Source organism: Neolamprologus multifasciatus, chromosome 17 (assembly GCF_963576455.1).
Source record: "Neolamprologus multifasciatus chromosome 17, fNeoMul1.2, whole genome shotgun sequence".
In the NCBI taxonomy this organism is placed as follows: domain Eukaryota; kingdom Metazoa; phylum Chordata; class Actinopteri; order Cichliformes; family Cichlidae; genus Neolamprologus; species Neolamprologus multifasciatus.
In genome coordinates this window covers 4,677,723-4,696,115 of record NC_140455.1, presented here as the reverse complement: position 1 = coordinate 4,696,115, position 18,393 = coordinate 4,677,723, and the positions used below count along the sequence as shown (strand labels likewise).

Here is an 18,393-nt window from a genome sequence, read left to right as displayed (position 1 = left end):
GCACTAAGATCTGTAGCACTGCCATATGCCAATGAGAAACACAACAATACCATAGATGTAAAATTCCAGAAGATTTTCCCCAGTGCCTTTGACTAGAGGACATTGCATGTGATGTAGACAAAATTTTGTGGCCAGATCCAGAGAGACGACACGATGTAGACTGGTTTATTTTTTTTCCTCAGTGAAATTACTATTTCGTTTTGACTTGGAAATACAGTTTTTTCTGAATGCTTAAACCCTAACTGTGATTCTTACAGCACAATTCCTAAAACTATTAACACTTATAGCAAAACCACTCACTGAGTTTGCAAAACTAAAAGCACAAACACTGCTTTGCACTCAGTTTACAATTTTGTAACACACACTTTGCAAAACTGTAGGCACAACTCACTGCTTACACTCAATTACCAAATTTCCAACACACTCCTAGCAAAATTATACACATGTATGGCTATCATTAACACTATTTTGCCAACTGTCTGGCACACTTTCAGATGTGAAAACTGTTTTAGATAATTAGTCCACTTTGCAATCAGCCTAAGCACTATAAACAGGCCACAGGTAAGCTGTCTATGTGGAGTACAATGGAAGGAGCAGTAAGAGTGAGAAGAGTGAGAATCAGAGGAGGCCGAGGGAGAGGACGTGGAGGTGAAGAAGTTGGAGGAAGAGGACGTGGAGGTGAAGAAGCAAGAGGGTTAGAGGAAGTTAGAGGAAGAGGACAAGAGGAGCAAGAAGAGGACGAGGAGGGGAAAGAGGAAGGGTAAGAAGAGTAAGAAACAGAATAACTGATGACATCAGGGCTACAATAGTGGACCATGTCATCAACCATGGGATGACCCTGAGGGAAGCTGGCCAACGGGTTCAGCCTAAACTGAGCCGCTACACTGTGGCAAGCATCATTAGGACATTTCGAAATGAGAATCGGTAAGTACTTTGTAGCACTGCCATACTCTAATGAGAAACACAACAGTACCATACATGCAAAAATACTGAAATTGTTACTTTACAGAATTGCTAGACGTCCAGATGTTGGGGGCAGAGGCAGAATGTTCAATTGACATCTGTACACAGAGAAAGCAAAAGCCAGATGTGTTTTGTATTCATACCATCAGTGTGCAGTTGGCGCATTGTGTGCTTAGTAGATGATGGCTTGTGTGTACTGTTTGATACGAAAACACCATTTTTACGAAGGTGTGAAGAGTTAATCTAGCTGTGTTCGCTTTTGCAAGAGAACTACAATGTTTTGATAATAGGGTGACAGGTTTTCTTATTTGTGTGTAGAGTTTTGCAAAAATAGCCAATAGTTACAAAAAATGTGCTTAAGCAATCAGAAAAAACTGTAAACACTTGTGTTTGTTTTGATGTGTGTGAATAAACACCAGTACGTTTGTACTGGGTCATACTTTTGTCATAGGTCTATGTTTATGGACCTATGACAAAAGTATGAGCTCAAACTGACATAGCCTACCTTGTGCACAGAGAAAGCAAAAGCCAGATGTGTTTTTCATTCATACCATCAGTGTGTAGTTGGTGCATTGTGTGCTTATTAATGTGATGGCTTGTGTTAACTGTTGGATACCAAAATACCATTTTTACAAAGGTGTGGAGAGTTAAGCAAGGGTTATTCACTTTTACAAGAAAACTACAATGTTTTGCTGATTGGGTGAAGAGTTTTCTTATTTGTGTGTAGAGTTTTGCAAAAATAGCCAATAGTTACAAAAAATGTGCTCAAGCCATCAGAAAAAACTGTAAATCCATTGAGGAGTTCTTCTCTGCCTGGCGCTGGAAAGTGTACGACCGTCATCCTCATCAACAGGTAGCCCTTTTACAGGCAATGGAGGAGGCATGTGGAGATATTGACCAGTCATCATGTCAGGCCTGGATACGGCATTCAAGGAGATATTTTCCCCGGTGCCTTGGACTGGAGGATATCGCATGCGATGTGGACGAAATTTTGTGGTCGGACCCTTTTTTTTTTGTGAAATTCCTATTTTGTGTTCTGACTTTGTCTTGGTTTTGATGAGTGTGAATAAACACCAATACTATCAGTGTGCAGTTGGCACATTGTGTGCTTAGTAGATGATGGCTTGTGTGTACTGTTTGATACAAGAACACCATTTTTACAAAGGTGTGAAGAGTTAATCTAGCTGTGTTCGCTTTTGCAAGAGAACTACAATGTTTTGATAATTGGGTGACAGGTTTTCTTATTTGTGTGTAGAGTTTTGCAAAAATAGCCAATAGTTACAAAAAATGTGCTTAAGCAATCAGAAAAAACTGTAAAAACCAGACTTTGCAGTGTTTTTTTTTAATAAATAGAAATCATTGCAATGGTTTCAATTATTCAAAGTAGACTAAACAGATTTGAATAAAAGTATTAGAATCAAACTGGAATAAAAAAATAACAACACAGCACAACACAACTTGATTTCTATTTTAATTTCACCTTTCTTTTCAACTTTCCAACAAATTAGTTGAAAACAGCATCCGCAATACAACAGGATTTCTGTAAAGTCACATAAAAATGTAAAAGCATAGTTTTGTGACTGAATTTTTGCCATCAACATGCATTGTACCATTTTGGGCGCTCTCTGTTAACACGACTTCACACTACTTGAAAGCTTTGTGCAAGGAAAGAGACAATAAAAGAAAGGCAGAGCAAGCTAAGGGTTGTCTTAGCAAGCACACCATTGGTGTGGCTTGCTAAGACAACCCTTCACTCCTTAAATATCAGTTTGAATATATGTTTTGATTTGTATAATTTTTCATACATTCAACATTTTGTGCATTTTACTTCTCACAGTTTATTTATCTTAAAAATATACAGGAGGTAGGATTAGGAAAAACACACACACACTGACATGTCCTGTGTCATGGCCCAGCTTTTATAAGATTTTATTTTGTTATTTAAATATTCTATTTGATTTAATCTTGATATTGTTTTCTGTATGTTATCCCTCGCTGTTCTTATTCTTTATCTTAGTTTCAAGTTGTTTCAGAGTTTAAAGAACCTTTGGTTGAACATTTTTTCTTCTTGGGCTATGTGTTTTTGTGACTAATCACAAATACACTTCAATACAGAAAACTGACTTTCTATTTCCAAAAATCTGGTTGGGAAAGTACAGATATTTTTTTTTAAATGTAAAAAGAAAGGATGTCGATCCTGAAGCACTTATTGAAAGTACTGAGCTGCTCGTTTAAACTTCTCCTGACGTTCTCTGGTAGAGTTGGCCTTCAGATTGTGAATTTAGCATATTCTACTAAATAAAAGGTTTTTATTTAAGTTTCCTACAACTGTATCTTGAAAGAAAATAAGATTCTCTGCTAAGTGGAAGACATTGCATTCCATTGGCTCTATGATGTGACGGATCAATGTAATGGAAATAGTTTCCTTCTGTTATTGCTGATGAATCACACAGAGGACCCACAACCGCATTTACAAATTCAGGTTGACAATGGGCAGAGCTCTTCAGTGAAATTGTTCTTTGCTTTTCTAACACAACTTATAAAGTTTTACAGCTGTGTACACCACCGATTAGAAAATAAAGCCATAAAAAAATCCAATGTACAAATGGGGAATTTCCAGAGAAGACTTTAGCACTTACTGGATGATGTAGTGGTGTGTTTACGTAAGTAGCTGCCTCTGTTTAAAATGGCTACATAAATAACAGGTTTTTGATTAAATCAGAAGATCTTCATCTTTCCTAAATTTTGAGGTTTCACTTGCTAATTGCTTCTTTTATTGAGCATAAAAAGAGAGCAAAGAAGATGAGTGGTTTAGCAGACAGATCAGATAACGAAACTAAACATGTGGTTGAACATTTAAACAACAGGGCTCCTATCTGTGTGAAAAAGACCAGGATTTAGCTGGACTGCAGCCATAATACAACAGACTTGTATTTATTATATGCTAGAGATAAAGAAGTTATTCAACCCTTGATAAGTACGTCCTTTATCAAAGAATACACTAAGCCGTCCTTTATGAAAGGACAGAAGATAATGTCACCCCACAAGTCAACGGACTATTGGACCATCATTAATAAGATGAAGTGAAACTGATCGTGTAAGTGTTAATTATTAAGTTTCAGTAAAAGGACTAGATGTTACAGTATCAGGGGTTGTAACATCTAGTCCTGAATCTTTCATGGTCCTGGGTTTTGACCCAGTGTTTTAAGTTTGTTTTGTATTATGTTTTTTGTATTGTTTGGTCTTGTTCACTCTTTGGGGAATTATTGATTCTTATGTTACGTTTTCAGAGCCCTGATCCAAGTTGTTATTTCACAGAGTTTTGTCACCTCTGTGTGTCCTCACCAGCACCCCTATATGTAGTTAGTCATGTCTGGTTATGGATGTCAAGTCTCTGTCTTGTCTCCATGTCGCTCTTGCTCTCCCTCTGTCCCACACTCTCTGCGTTTAGTTCATCTGAGTCTCACTAAGTGATTCTCTCTTTCCTCTTTTTATGTGATATTCTCTTGTCCTGTGTGCATTATGTTCAGTTCTGCTTCCCCTGTCTCGTCAGTCAGACTTCAGCCGTGTTCCCCTCCTCTCTGCCCCGATTTCCCTTTTGTGTAAACATTGTCTCTGTCTTCTCCTGTCTGCTGTCGATCTCCATCATCCTTCCAGCTGTGTGTTCTGTCAGTTTAGTGTTTCCCAGTTTAATTCCCAAGTGCCTTCATGGTTTTGTTATGTCAATCTGTGAGTCCTGCAATAAAGCTGCCTTTGAATCCTGCATTTTTTGGACCTATCCTGCCTCACCTCACACAGCTTTCATGACAGTTTCCTGTGTGTGAACCTTTATGAAAAGCTGAGAAAAACCAAATATATGAACTATAAACATCTTTCCTTGCTTGAAGATCATACACTCTATATATATATTACATACAAATATCATGAATTGTATTTACATTATCAAAGGGAATATAAAGTTTAATATAATTCAGTCTGAATGTGTTTTGTCCTCAATTTAAGCGATGCTGTAACATCAGCCAATCATTACTCAAGTCACAGAAAGTTTTAGTAAAGGTCCAGTGGAAAAGCAAAAATCTCAACCTCACAACAATGTTGACCTCAATAAAACACATTTATAGTGATGCTAACAGAAACTTGATTTCCCTTTGCTTTTAGCACAACCACCATATTAATCTGATTAAAGGCTATTATTACAGTTTCTTTTGTTGCTGAAGCAAACGATTAGGAATCGCAATTATAGCACTGCAGGGAAGAATATTTCAGAAATTAAGGAAATCAAAAAATGATGACTTGAGCTCAATGGTGGGCTGAGAACACAAGTCCATAAGTTCTCTATGAGCCTATCAATCTATCAGTTAATTAAGATACAAACCAGGCTAAGCCTCTGTGTGGAGGACTAACTTATTATTTACTCCTAACTTATTATTATTTAAAAAAAAAACATTTAAATTGTTTTTTTTATTCTAAAGTGCACTTTGGCTGTTGCTAGCAACAAGTGATGTCTCACATGTAAAAACTGAAAAAGAAGAAAGAGAACACCATCACAAATTCAGCCTATTGTGGATCATTAAAACAATGGATGCTTGTGTACCAACCATAACTTATTTGAGTGTGTCAGTTACTACAGTTACTACAGCTGTGTACACAGTGTGAAATAGTTAGATGCTATTAGTTTTATTTATTAGATTTATTTACACTTTAAAAATTTTAACAGGATATGATATTAACGTGTAAGAGAAGTTTGGAATCTCCAAAACTGTGAAATTTTTGAAGGACTTAGAGAGGTTTTTCTCAGAAGAGGTTACAATTATTTGAAGAATTATACAGATACATGAACTTCATTTAGAAATCTCACTGGCAGTATATTAAGTGCACATGAAAAGGGCTTCATTTTATTAATCTCCACTGTAAGATTTCCTAAAGACACACTATGAGGGTCTATAAGCTGGAACACATTCATAATGTGAAAATACATTTTGCATGGCTTTAATATTATTTAATTTTTTATGTTTTATGTAGTTTAATGTAAAGGTTACTGTACAAAAAACAGTTGAGATGTGCAGATTTTTCACTAAAAACTTATGAAAATTAATTATAGCCCCTAATTTTCTTCTCTAATGTTTTTATCTGTTGCTGAAAGTGACCAGTAACTTTATAACAATAACTTCTCAACAACTATAACTCACTATAACTATAACTTAATGAGTAACCAATAACTTCTTCTAGCATAAATGCTATGGTGACTTCCAAACTTCAAAGTCCTTATTTCATCAACAACAAAACATTTATTGAATTTGTTTTTATTCTGAATATTTGGAAACATCCAATTTGAATTCTTCTTATTATAACATACAGTATAGTAGAATGGATTATGAGAAACATTGACAATTACAGGCAAAGCAATATCTATGAAAACATTGCTCTGAGTAAAATAAAGTGCAGTATAACTACAACCAGTTCACTGATGTTCTCTTAAGGTCTTCTATCCATATTTGATGCACTTAAGGTGGTTTTTGAAGAAATGAAGCTGCAATTTGAATTCTGAGTCATTCTTTCTAGGATTCCTGAACTTGCGATAATGAGCACTTCTGGCTACATGCTGATGGTCAATGGATACATCACCACAAGTGGCAACAAGTAAATAGCCCAGGCCATCCATAAAGAACTCTAGATTAAAAAAACAACAAGTATTTTAAAATAAAACATTTTGTTATCATAGCTAAGCAAAACTAGAAGCCCCCCCTTCTTGTCACTTTTAAACCAAACTGAGATCTGGACCTACCTGAATGTGCTATCCGCTGTAGCTTAGGGTCAAAACCCACCCTCTGTACAGCATCTGTACGGGCCAGGAAGAAGTTGACCACTCCACTGGCCAAAAAGCATTGTGGGTAACCAGGAACTGAATGTAATTTCTTATTAGACTTCCTGTATAAGCAGCCACCTTCAGTTTCTTCTCCTTCTTCATAGATAAGAGAGAAATAAAACTGATTCTCTTTTACTGACCCACCAACCTAAAAAGAAGAGAAACCGAAACGTGAGCTATAAATATTGTCATGAACAGAGATGGGCAGTAACATGTTTACTTTTTTTCAAGTAATGAGTAAAGTAAGGGATTACTATTGCAAAAAAAGTCATTAACACGTTATTGCGTTACTAAACTGTGATTTTGTTTGTGAGAGTGTCTCATGACAATGACGTAAGAGCGTGCATGTCCGTGGAAGCAACAGACGTGTGCAGATTAACAATGAACAATATGGAGTGCGGGAGAGAGTACGACCATGCAGCGTTTAAAGTGTGGAAGTACTGACATTACTTTGAGTTTGATTCTGTAAAAAGTGACAAAACCATTAGCGTCCGTTGTTACTCTGTGTGGGAAGAAAAGTTCTTTCTACAGAGAAAAATGTAACTTCAAATATGAGCAAACACTGAGCACGCTGCCACAGGAATGTGACATTCACAGAGAAATCCCCGGACCACCCCACTGACATGACTGCTGCGACAACGGGCAAACCCTCAACCAGCCCCACTCCTGCTAAACAGGTTAAAATAGATTTAAGAGCGACAGGACTCAGTCCTGCTGAGTCTTTGATTTTATTTATTTTCTGCTGTGTTTTACTTGTATATTAAAGAGATTAGGGATTGAAAGATTAAAATATGATGGATTATGGAGAAAAAATAGAATTGGGCTGAAAGGTCTATTGCTTTATATTCAGGTTGTGTATCACGCTTTTAAAAACTAACTAAGTAACTAATTACTTTTGAAAATAGTAATCAGTAAAGTAATGGGATTACTTTCTTGGAGTAGTAATCAGTAGTAACTAATTACTATTTTCAAGTAACTTGGCCAACACTGGTCATGAACGCCGAACAGATAATCGTGACTTCTTTTTCTGTTTTTTTTTTAAATCAAAACCAAGTCTTTATCGCAAACTAGTTTATGAGGTGGCTAACCTTTTGTACTGTCGTTTATTTAATAAAATGGTCTTCAACTAAGCTTGGTCCTAACTGTGTCTAACTTTTGCTTGTTATTGGTTGTAACTCTGAATAACAAGAAAAAAAAAATCTGATTGGCCACTTTATTGGCTTGCTAAATTGCACTTTGATGCAGCTTAAAAAACAGTCCTTTATTCTAACTTGTTTTTCTTTTTGGAATAGTCAAATAATGCTGATCAGTTGGGTTGTAGTCCAACACAATCTCCAAGTTTAATGACAGCTTCAGTTTACAACTGATATTTGAAACACAATCTAAACCTCTCAACCACTTCCTCCTGCTCACTGTTTACAATATAATACATGTGACTGTGGCTTTTATGTTACATGCTGTACAAAAGCTTGGAAGCTTATTCCTGTTCCCGTAAAAGTGCAAGGTTTATGACCAGTCTTATCAAAAGGGAATGAGCCTTGGTGGTGATGGTAGAATGGGCGTATTAGGCCATACTTAGAATGCAAACATCTGATTTAGCTAAAGAAGAAAAAAAATCTGACAAAAACACAGAATTCTGCAGTTAATTTAGTGTAGCAGGAACCTAGATCACATTAGTGATGAAAATGATCAACAAATTGGGGGGGAGGGGCTTACAACTGTTAAATGAGAAGGATATATATATATATATATATATATATATATATATATATATATATATATATATACATATATTAGGGGTACAACGATACTCGTGTGGATATTGAACCGTTTGATACAGTGCTTTCGGTTCGGTACGCATATGTAATGAACAATACAAAATTTTTAATTTATTTTAACAACTTTCCTTCTGACGATGCTGTCTGTGTTGAGCGCTCAGTGGATCTGCGCTCGACAGTGCAGCCTAGGCGGAGTAGTTGAACGCAGATTCAATGAGCGCAGGGCAAGCTAGCGATACAGAAGTTAAGCTCCCCTTGCAACATGGCAAATTGAACCACCCCCACCCTCATTCAGATCTGAGGTTTGGAACTATTTTGGTTTTCATGTGAAGTATGACCCTGAAGGTAAGCGTGTCATGGACTAAAGTAAAACAGTATGTTGGATGTGCCACGCAATGCTCAATTACATGGGTGGGAACTAGTGTGTTAGCGCAGTTAGCTCGTTAATGTGTTGGCCGTCCAGCCCCACGCACGGGGCAATCCGCGGTAGCTCGTTAACGGAGATTTGCCGTGTTGTGGCGTTAACGTCATTTCAACGAGATTAACGCTCACAGCACTAGTGGGAACACAACGAATATGACTGCACATTTACTCCGACATCATCCTAGTGCAAAGACAAGTGGAAGCAGACAAAAACAACAAGCACGCATGCTACAAACTTTAGCCGAGTCATTTAGACAGCCGTTAGCACATGATTCTCCTTATGGGGACCTGATATGTTTAATATGCTGCTGAGAATATAGCCCAGAAGAAGCGTATAGTATAGCTTTTATTTTGGAAAGAGCCATTTCTCTGTAATAAACTCTCTTTTCCAAAGATGAGTGATTCCTCAATCAGATACAGGGCTCGCAAAATCGCTAGCCCGACGTCCCGGGGCTAGCGATTTTTCCAGTCGGGTTGCCAAAATCTATCTCTGCCCTGCCCGTCGGGCTATTGTAGGAAGGAAAAATATATGTCAATGCTTTTGCATTCTTTCGGAAATGTAGCTGGGTAATTATGTCATTGGCATCGGTGAGCCACTGTCAATATGTGACATATTGAAATCACGTTTGAATTTGCACTTGTTTTTTGCTTTCACTTTGCAATCGCGCGAATTGTGTATAGAGAGCGACAGCACTGATTGGTGAGTGATGATTATTTGCGCACCAATTCCTCTGACATCATCTTATCAATCGTTAGCTTACTATGCAAACATGACAAGTGAAATCTCCCGCAGCTTAAACATGTGAGAGGTTGATCGCGCAGAGAATCGCTGAGCGTTATGTGAGTGCGTGTGTAAAAGCAGCAGGATATATATTTTAGTTCTGCTGAGCCAAATAAGACAGGTCAGGGTGAAGAAGTGACAGCCAAAGAAAAGCTTACCACAAAACGGAAAAGTTATGACAAATCAGACTATAAGGCAAAAAGAAAGTGCAGCTTTATGGTTTCATGGACAAACGAATTTCTGTGGCTGCAATATGACGAGCTAAATAACCAGGGCTGCACATAAGTGGTCCGCAGGTGCGCATTCGCTGTCAAAATAAAAAACACGCACAAGATAAGAAGTTGCAACGTGTGTTTGCATACATAAGATTTTCAGGAGGAGGACAGACATTTGTTTAGAACTCTTAAAGATGTCGAAGAAGCTCCTTTAAGCAATTACTGTGATGTTCCTCCACCTCCAAAGAAATGTCAGGAGTCCAAACCACAAAAGAAGCGCGTATTCTCGGAAAAGTGGTTGCAGGAGGTGAGCTGGCTTCAAACAAATGATGAACGCACAGAGATGTGGTGCAGAATGTGCTGTGAAAATTTAATAAATGACAAATTAAAAAGGCATGAACATTTTTTTTTGTATCGAAAAACTATCGAACCGTGACACCAAAGTATCGAACCGAACCGTGAATTTTGTGTATCGTTGCACCCCTAATATATATATATATATATATATATATATATATATAATATATATATTATGTACATAGATCAGTTAGTGTTCTATTTAAAGAAGAAAACATAATCAGATAACATGAGCTATTTCATTCTCACCACATCCAGTTCAGGGACCGCCTCCATCACCTCCACAAGTTTCTCTATCTTTGTCTTCTCTGTAAACAAAAAGTCATCATCCACCCATAGGAAGTACTTGGTAGTTACCTGGGAACAGCCAGATTTCTGCCTGCAAACCAGCCCTGAGGATGAAAACATCTTTTACAGTCTGTTTTAATGGTCCTTTACCCTCTGAGGTGTAAGTAGTCACTTGTGACATTCATTACTTCTAGACTGGACTATTGTAATTCAGTATTATCAGATTGTTCTGAAAGTTCCTAAAATCACTAATCCAAAACACTGGAGTCTAATCTTAAAAGCTGCAAACTTTTTCTTCTAAAAGCTTACACGTAGGGCTGGATGAATGCACACTTGACTACCCTCAGACTACTGGAGGATTTCATGCCATGCACTGAGCATTTCCTCTCCACTCTTCTTATATTTAGGGGATGAGTGATTTAAAGTCTAATTCTAGAAAAGAAAAAAGCATAAAATCCTATATTTTACTATTTTATTAAATCCTTCAATAATTATACTGCTCTGTCCAAGATGTCTGATAAAACTCAGCATGAATAAAAAAAATCCCACAAAAAACACAATCTTAAGTTCTAAATGTCTATGCATACCTGTGCTGGAGGCATGATGTAATGTTGGATGTTTTCTCCGGTAATGTGCTCTGGTTCAAAGTTGTCATCTGCAACAATAACTTTTATGGTGCTATAGAATTTTCGGATACTGTCCAACAAGACCTTCAGCTGTTCGTACCGCAGGAAGGTCTTTGTGGCGATGGTAACTTGAGAGCTGATATCTGACAGACAGAAGCAAAGAAATGTTTCAAGAAAATAAGACAGATCATCTGCTACAGAGTAGAATGAGTTTTGTGCAAACTGTGCAAATTGAACAGCAAACTTTTCATTGCTGAAGCCGCTACACTGAAGTGCTGCAGCAAGGTCGTTGTTGCCTGTTGTTGTGGTAACCCCCGAACCAAATGGTGGACACCAGAGGTGAAGGGAGCCACCAGGCTGAAGAATGAGTTGTGTCGGGCTTGGTTAGCCTGTGGGACTCCAGAGGCACCTGAAAGGCCAAGCGGAACGCGGCTTGAGCAGTGGGTGAAGCTAAAAACTTGAGTGTGAGAGCAGTTCAGAGCAGCCATGGAAAAAGACTTTCGGACTACCTTGAAGAGATTCTGGCAAACCTTCTGGCGACTCAGGAGGGGAAGGCAGTGCTCTACCTGCACTGTGTATAGTGCGGATGGAGCGCTGCTGACTTCGTTTGAGAACATTGTCGAGCAGTGGAAAGAATACTTTGGAAGGAATACTTCGAGGACCAGCTTAATCTCACTGGCACCGTGAAGGAAGCAGAGTCTAGGGACGAGGGAGACGACTCACCTATTTCAGGGGGCAAGTTCACTAAGGCAGTTAAACAGGCCCTTGGTGGCAGGGTCACTGGGGTGAATGAGGTTCGCCCTGAGTTGCTGAAAGCTCAGAATGTTGTAGGGCTGTCTTGGCAATGGTGCGTGGAGTTCAGGGGCAGTACCTCTGGATTGGCAGACTGGGGTGGTGGTTCCCATCTTTAAGTAGAGTGTTTTTCAAATATAAGGGGATCACCCTCCTCAGCCTTCCTGGGAAAGTCTGTGCCAGGTTGCTGGAAAGGAGAGTCTGTCTGTTAGTCAAACCTCAGATACAGGAGTAACAATGGGGTTCTCGCCCTAGTTGTTGAACACTGGACAAGCTCTTTACCCTCTCAAGGAGACTTGAGGATGCATGGGAGTTTGCCAAACCAGTCTACACGTGTTTGTGGACCTGGAGAAAGTATTCAACCGTGTCCCTCGGAGTGGCCTGCGGAAGGTGTTTCAGGAGTATGGGTTGTCGCGCCCATTGCTACAGGCCATTCAATCCCTATACAGCCATTTCAAGAACCTGGTCCACATAGTCAGACTTGTTCCTGGTGGATGATGGGCTCCGCTAGGGCTGCGCCCTTTGTTACAGATTCCATTCATAATTTTTATGGACAGAATTTCTAGGCGTAGCTAAGAGTTGGAGGGCTTTCGCTTGGGTGGTCTCAGAATCTCATCTCTGCTTTTTGCAGATGATGTGGTTCTGTTGGCTTCATCGGCTGATGGTCTCCAGCTCGCGTTGGAGTGGTTTGTGGTCGAGTGTGAAGCAGTGGAAATGGGAATCAGCACCTCCAAATCTTGAGGCCATGATCCTCAGCCGGAACAGGGTGGAGTGCCCACCCCGGGGCAGGGACAAGTTCCTGCCCCAAGTAGAGGAGTTTAAGTATCTCGGATCTTCGACAGACGGATTGGTGCTGTGGCTGCAGTGAGGCAGACACTGTAGCGGTCCGTTGTGGTGAAGAGAGAGCTGAGTGTAAAAGTGAAGCTTTCAATTTACCAGTCGATCTTCATCCCTAACCTCACCTATGATTGCAAGCTATGTTTAGCAACTGAAAGAACGAGATAGCAGATCCAAGCGACAGAAATGAGCTTCCTAAGGGTGGCTAGCCGCTCCCTTAGCAAGCTAGTGGATGTGAACAGGGAGAGGGAGGTCTGGGGTTCACTGCTTAGGCTGCTGCCCCCATGACCCGGTGCCGCTTTGGGATGGGATGGATGGATGGAGACCCGAAACTGAGAGCAGACCCCAGGTTAGACCTGGTGAGATTGTACAACACATTATTTTTTGCATCTGGTTTCAAAGCACTCAACCAAAGGAGTTATAGATTTAATAATCCACAAGGAACAAAAAACAATTGTGAAGGGGAATTTAACTTAGAATACTTAATATTTTAACAACACACTATTCCCACTAACTAGTAGTAAGATACAAAATAAAACCAAAGAAATAACTGGGTTGGCATATACTGTGAAAGAACCTTCATAAAATTCATGGTTTTCCTGCATTCTCTCTCTCTCTCTTTTTTAATACCCTTGTTTGAAAAGTAGATTCCTACCTGTCCCCATGTCATACAGGACTGGTACATGAGGCTGCTTGATGGCAATAGCGAACACAGCTTCATGGTTTTCAAACTGGAAAGTTACTAAAAACAGAAAAATAAAAAATACTTATTGTACACTAAAAAGAAGATTTGGGCTTAAAAGACAAGACTCTGAGTTCCCAGACAATGCAGACCAAGGTCTCCAGTGTTGATATGGTAGACTGTGCTAGTATAGGACACTTTGACCAGCACGTCATTGAGCAGCTCCAGGCTCCTGGACTTGATTATCAATTCTTTCTCACCAGAACCTGTGAATTACAATTTCACAACATTTCATTCCAGTGTCTTCTTTAGATTGAAGTTTGATTGTGAATGTCATAACATATCAAACCCATCATATGGGCCTATTCATGCGCTATTCATACTTTCGGGACATAAATGCTCTACCATAGGATAAAGTTAATGACTCAGAACATATTTGTTCCTGATTTGCAGTGACCCATCCTTTTAAGGGATATATCAGACACAAATCAAGCCAACAAATTAACCTCCACAAAATAACAGATTTGTTTAGTATAGGAGTTCTAGCTTTTTTTGTCACCAATTTGTATATAAACTGATGAGAAGTGGAATCTCACCTTCGACTGTGACCTCTGCTGGTGGAATATCTGTGGCCAGGATACCTTTAGAGACTTTTAAGACCACCTAGAATAGAAAAATCTGAATAAACTAAAAAGTACTCCAAGTATACTTACATACTTACACAGACATCTGTGACATCATTCATTTTAATCACAGTGACAGTAAACGCTGGATATAAATTTACATACAATCACAGGAAACTGTTTTCATTTTTAATTTACCTAATTTCTTGTGGTATTTGATTTAGATGTATTATCTTATATTTGAAAGCTGGCCCCAGACCACAACCACAAAACCAGACTCAGTGTCCTGGCCTGATGTTACTGCAGGGCTTTATGTATGCAGCTAGCAAAATGCTAAAGAGAGCTTAGGGGCCATCCACATGGGAAGCACATGACAACCAGAGACCAAAAAAAGTTATTACAGTAATGTAAATAAGTGACTTCAAGTGAGAATGAATGAAGAAAAGCACTGGTGGGGCAACTGGATAGGTCCTGAGTTAGACTTTATACATTATAGTAATTATATTATTTGAGAAATAGCTTTGGTTTAATAATCATATAGCAAATTATAAAATTCATATTACTAACACTCTGGCTTTAAATATCTAGGGCCTGACAATTTTGCTTACGGTGTGGTTTCTGTCTTCAACTCAAACTCAACACCAAAATGGCTTCATTTGCAAATGACAAAGAATTATTCCTACAACATAAAGAATGCAAATTCAACATCTTTGTTTCTTAAATCTCTATGATAATAGTATTAAAATGAAAGTTACCAAGAGCTTCTAAGGTCATCACAATTACTATGAGGAAATTTAAAGTTTTACCAAGTAGAAATACTACAGTGGCAGCCTTGAAGTTCACTGTTTTTTAAATGAAACATACAGACCTACCTTTGGAGAAATATTTGATACCCATCTTGCACCTCTACTATTCTAACAGAGTTTGTTGAGATTTGCCTATCAAGCTGAACTGTTTTATGACACTAACCTTGTAGCTGCTTCTTTTTCCTGCATGCAGCTGTAAACCTAAAATTAAAATGACCACACTGTGACAGCATCCCATGATGGAAAGAAATAGATACATCAGTGGTTATATTGACCTTATAACAAAGAAAATATAAAAAGGCAAATGATCAAGGAAGTGCCTGAACATGTGAAAACCGAGATCCACCTTCCTGTCTGTAACCATGGTAGCTCTACCCTGAAATTGTGTTTGATAATATATGACATGCTGCAGTGCCTTATTTGGCGCAATCTCTTTTATTACTCATTACCTATGTATTTCTTCATGTCTCACCTGGTATGACAGAGGAGGACAATGGCTGTACTGTGTAACCTTGGATTGGATACTGCAGAGGAGAGTTGGGCAAAGCAAACAGCAGCTTGGACAGTACAGAAGTTGTCCTGTGGAAGAAATGAGGTGTATGCAACACAGATCATTTTGACTATTCAAGTATAATGACTACAAAACAACAAATAAATACTATGAGGCCAAAGGTCAATCTAAGTAGTGGCATTATTGGATAAGCAATACACTTATCCATATGGGAAATAAAGCATGTAATCATGTTTTCAACAAACATGGAATCATTTCGGTGTGGCTAAAAAAAATGAAAATAGTTAAACACCTCTTGAGTTTTTTTTTTTAGCTTTTGAGATTTAGTAATATTAGTTGTGGTTCCGCCCCAACTGCTGGTGCGCCCTGCCCCGTCATCAATATCTGATCAACATTTCTCACTTTTTAAGAGCTGGTGTGACTAGACCTCTATTCTGTGTGTCAACGTCATACATTTCTGGGCCCTATACTACAACGTGAGATCAACATACCCAGGGTATCTTTCTATTGTTAGGATTAATGTACTTTGAGTAAATTTTCAAAATATTCATCTTTAAATAATAGTAATAAATATTTAAGTGCAGTTTTTCATCCTAAAAAAAATAAGGCAGAAACATAAAAGGTTATTTGAACCTTCACCTTTAAACTCTGAGCCAACATTATTCTGTACATTTGGCTAAAACAGTGTGATTATTAAACATTTTAGCAAAAAAACCAAAAACCAAAAAAAACAATGGATGCACATTACCTCCATTCTTATTTACTGTCTGTCTCTTGCAGCCAGTTACTTAGACAAACTAGCCTGTTCACAGATCTCTTTTTTGTTACTGTGTGACCTGCAGGTGAGAACAGTCTCTCGCATGGGACAGAAGTGGCAGGACTAATCGAATACTTGTAGGACAGGACAGACAGCTGTGGGTGGTTCACTGATCAACTGGACCACCACTGTAGCGGGAAGTCTGTCTCACTGATGGTGGCTTTTGCTCTGCACAAACTCAGGGCCCTTTTACACAGGGCTTCCTCATCTAAATCTGTAGCACATTTTCCAACCCCCTACCACTGATAGTAGTCTACAGTCCCAAGCAATCCATTTTGCTAGAGAATTTGTAAGTTTGTCCTGTGTTGACTTACTAATTTTGTTCCTTAAAACAGTCATTTCATCATGTTTGGGCTGTTGACACCTTTTGTTGGTACTCGAACTGCTAGCGCCAACAGCTCCCACAGTTTCTGTGCTCACTGCCTTGCATTTAGATGGCGGCGTAAGGTTGAAGTGCTTCGGTGGTATGCCAACTCCTTTTTGCACAGTTTGCACAAAACCAAGCTTTTTTTCAAGGCTTCCGTCGGGTAGTCTTTTGAAATGAAATTTGCCTCCGATCAGTCCTAGCAACATGCTTTCTTCTGATTCTTCCATTTTTGTAGCTGTGTGCATCGATTAATTTGTTTGTTTGTTTTTGTTTTTTATATGTGTTAGCCTGCTGCCTTAAGCCTGGTCAAGATGGCGTCTCTTAGTTCCGAAATGTTTATGTATTGTGTTCATAGTGCCGTCCCTGCTAGCTTTAAAAATGCACTCCTTGTTGGTGTATAAGCAACAGACGCTTCTTAATATCCGTGACTCACTGCTGATGCTCCCCTGCGTTAGTGAGCGACCTGGAGGAGTCCTGCCGCCTCTGGCGTCGGTACCAGAGAAAATGCATCAACGTGATCCACCCTGGAATCCTTTAGAAAGGAAGCGCTGAAAAAGTGGACGTATACATGGCGTGCGATCTGGGAAGCACGTGCGAGTCAGAACTTGGATGCGGCGGGTTCTTGCCACTAGCGATCATGGCTGTTTAGAACTTTTTTCTGCTGCCAAACAGCGCTGCCTTCTTCCGGTTTACCTGATGTTATCGGAGCATGCTCACCCATTGCAGTTTTATTCGTCGCAATGCCAAGGTATAGGAGGGGAAGTAATAAGCTGGACGTTATGTTCCTAAATATCTGCTCGGTTTATCAAGATGGCATAAACATATATTTCCAAACGTGCTCCTATGTTTCTGAGGCAATGGTTCTCAGCCGGAAAAAGGTGGAGTGCCCACTCCGGGTCGGGGATGAGTTCCTGCCCCAAGTGGAGGAGTTCAAGTATCTCGGGGTCTTAATTCGCAAGTGATGGGAGAAGGGAGCTGGAGATCGACAGACAGATTGGTGCTGCGGCTGCAGTGATGGGGTGGCTGTAGCTCAGGTGGCAGAGCGGATCAGCCACTAACCAGAAGGTCGGTGGTTCGATCCCCGGCTGCTCCAGTCTGCATGCCAAATATCCTTGGGCAAGATACTAACCCCATGCTGCTCTCTGATGCATCCATCGGAGTGTGAATGTGTACGAATGTTAGATACTCAGCACTTAAACTTAGAAGTGATTGGGTGAATGAATTAGCTGTATAAAGCGCTTTGAGTGCTCGGACAGAGTAGAAAAGCGCTATATAAGAACCAGTCCATTTACCATTTACCATTGTGACATCATCAAGTACGCTGGTGTTCCAGTTGTACAAATCGCAAGTCCGTACTCGCATTTCGCCAAGTCCGTACACCCGTGCGTTCTCGCCAAGTCCGGTCTCGCCGAGAACGCGAGTCCGTATTAGAATTGAGAAAGGGCTCTTGACTTGTTGATTTCAGAATTCTCAGACTTGTTTTATCGCTGTATGAAAGGATTCTTTCATAGTGAGTGATATGAAAAAAACAAAGACTTTCATTTTCATCTATGTTGTGAGGATAAATCCCTGGTCAAAGACTTCTTGAATTGAGTCCCTAAATTTCACACAATTTGTGTCTGGGCCAACAAGCAAGGGCTACACCCTAGACGTTGTCCTGG

The 18,393-nt window shown here is 39.4% G+C and overlaps 1 pseudogene; it reads right to left on the bottom strand.

Annotated features, from left to right (window-relative positions):
- Window positions 1–6,428: 6,428 nt before the first annotated feature.
- LOC146498771 (beta-1,4 N-acetylgalactosaminyltransferase 2-like) lies at window positions 6,429–15,648 on the bottom strand (annotated as a pseudogene).
- Between the last annotated feature and the right edge of the window lie 2,745 nt (window positions 15,649–18,393).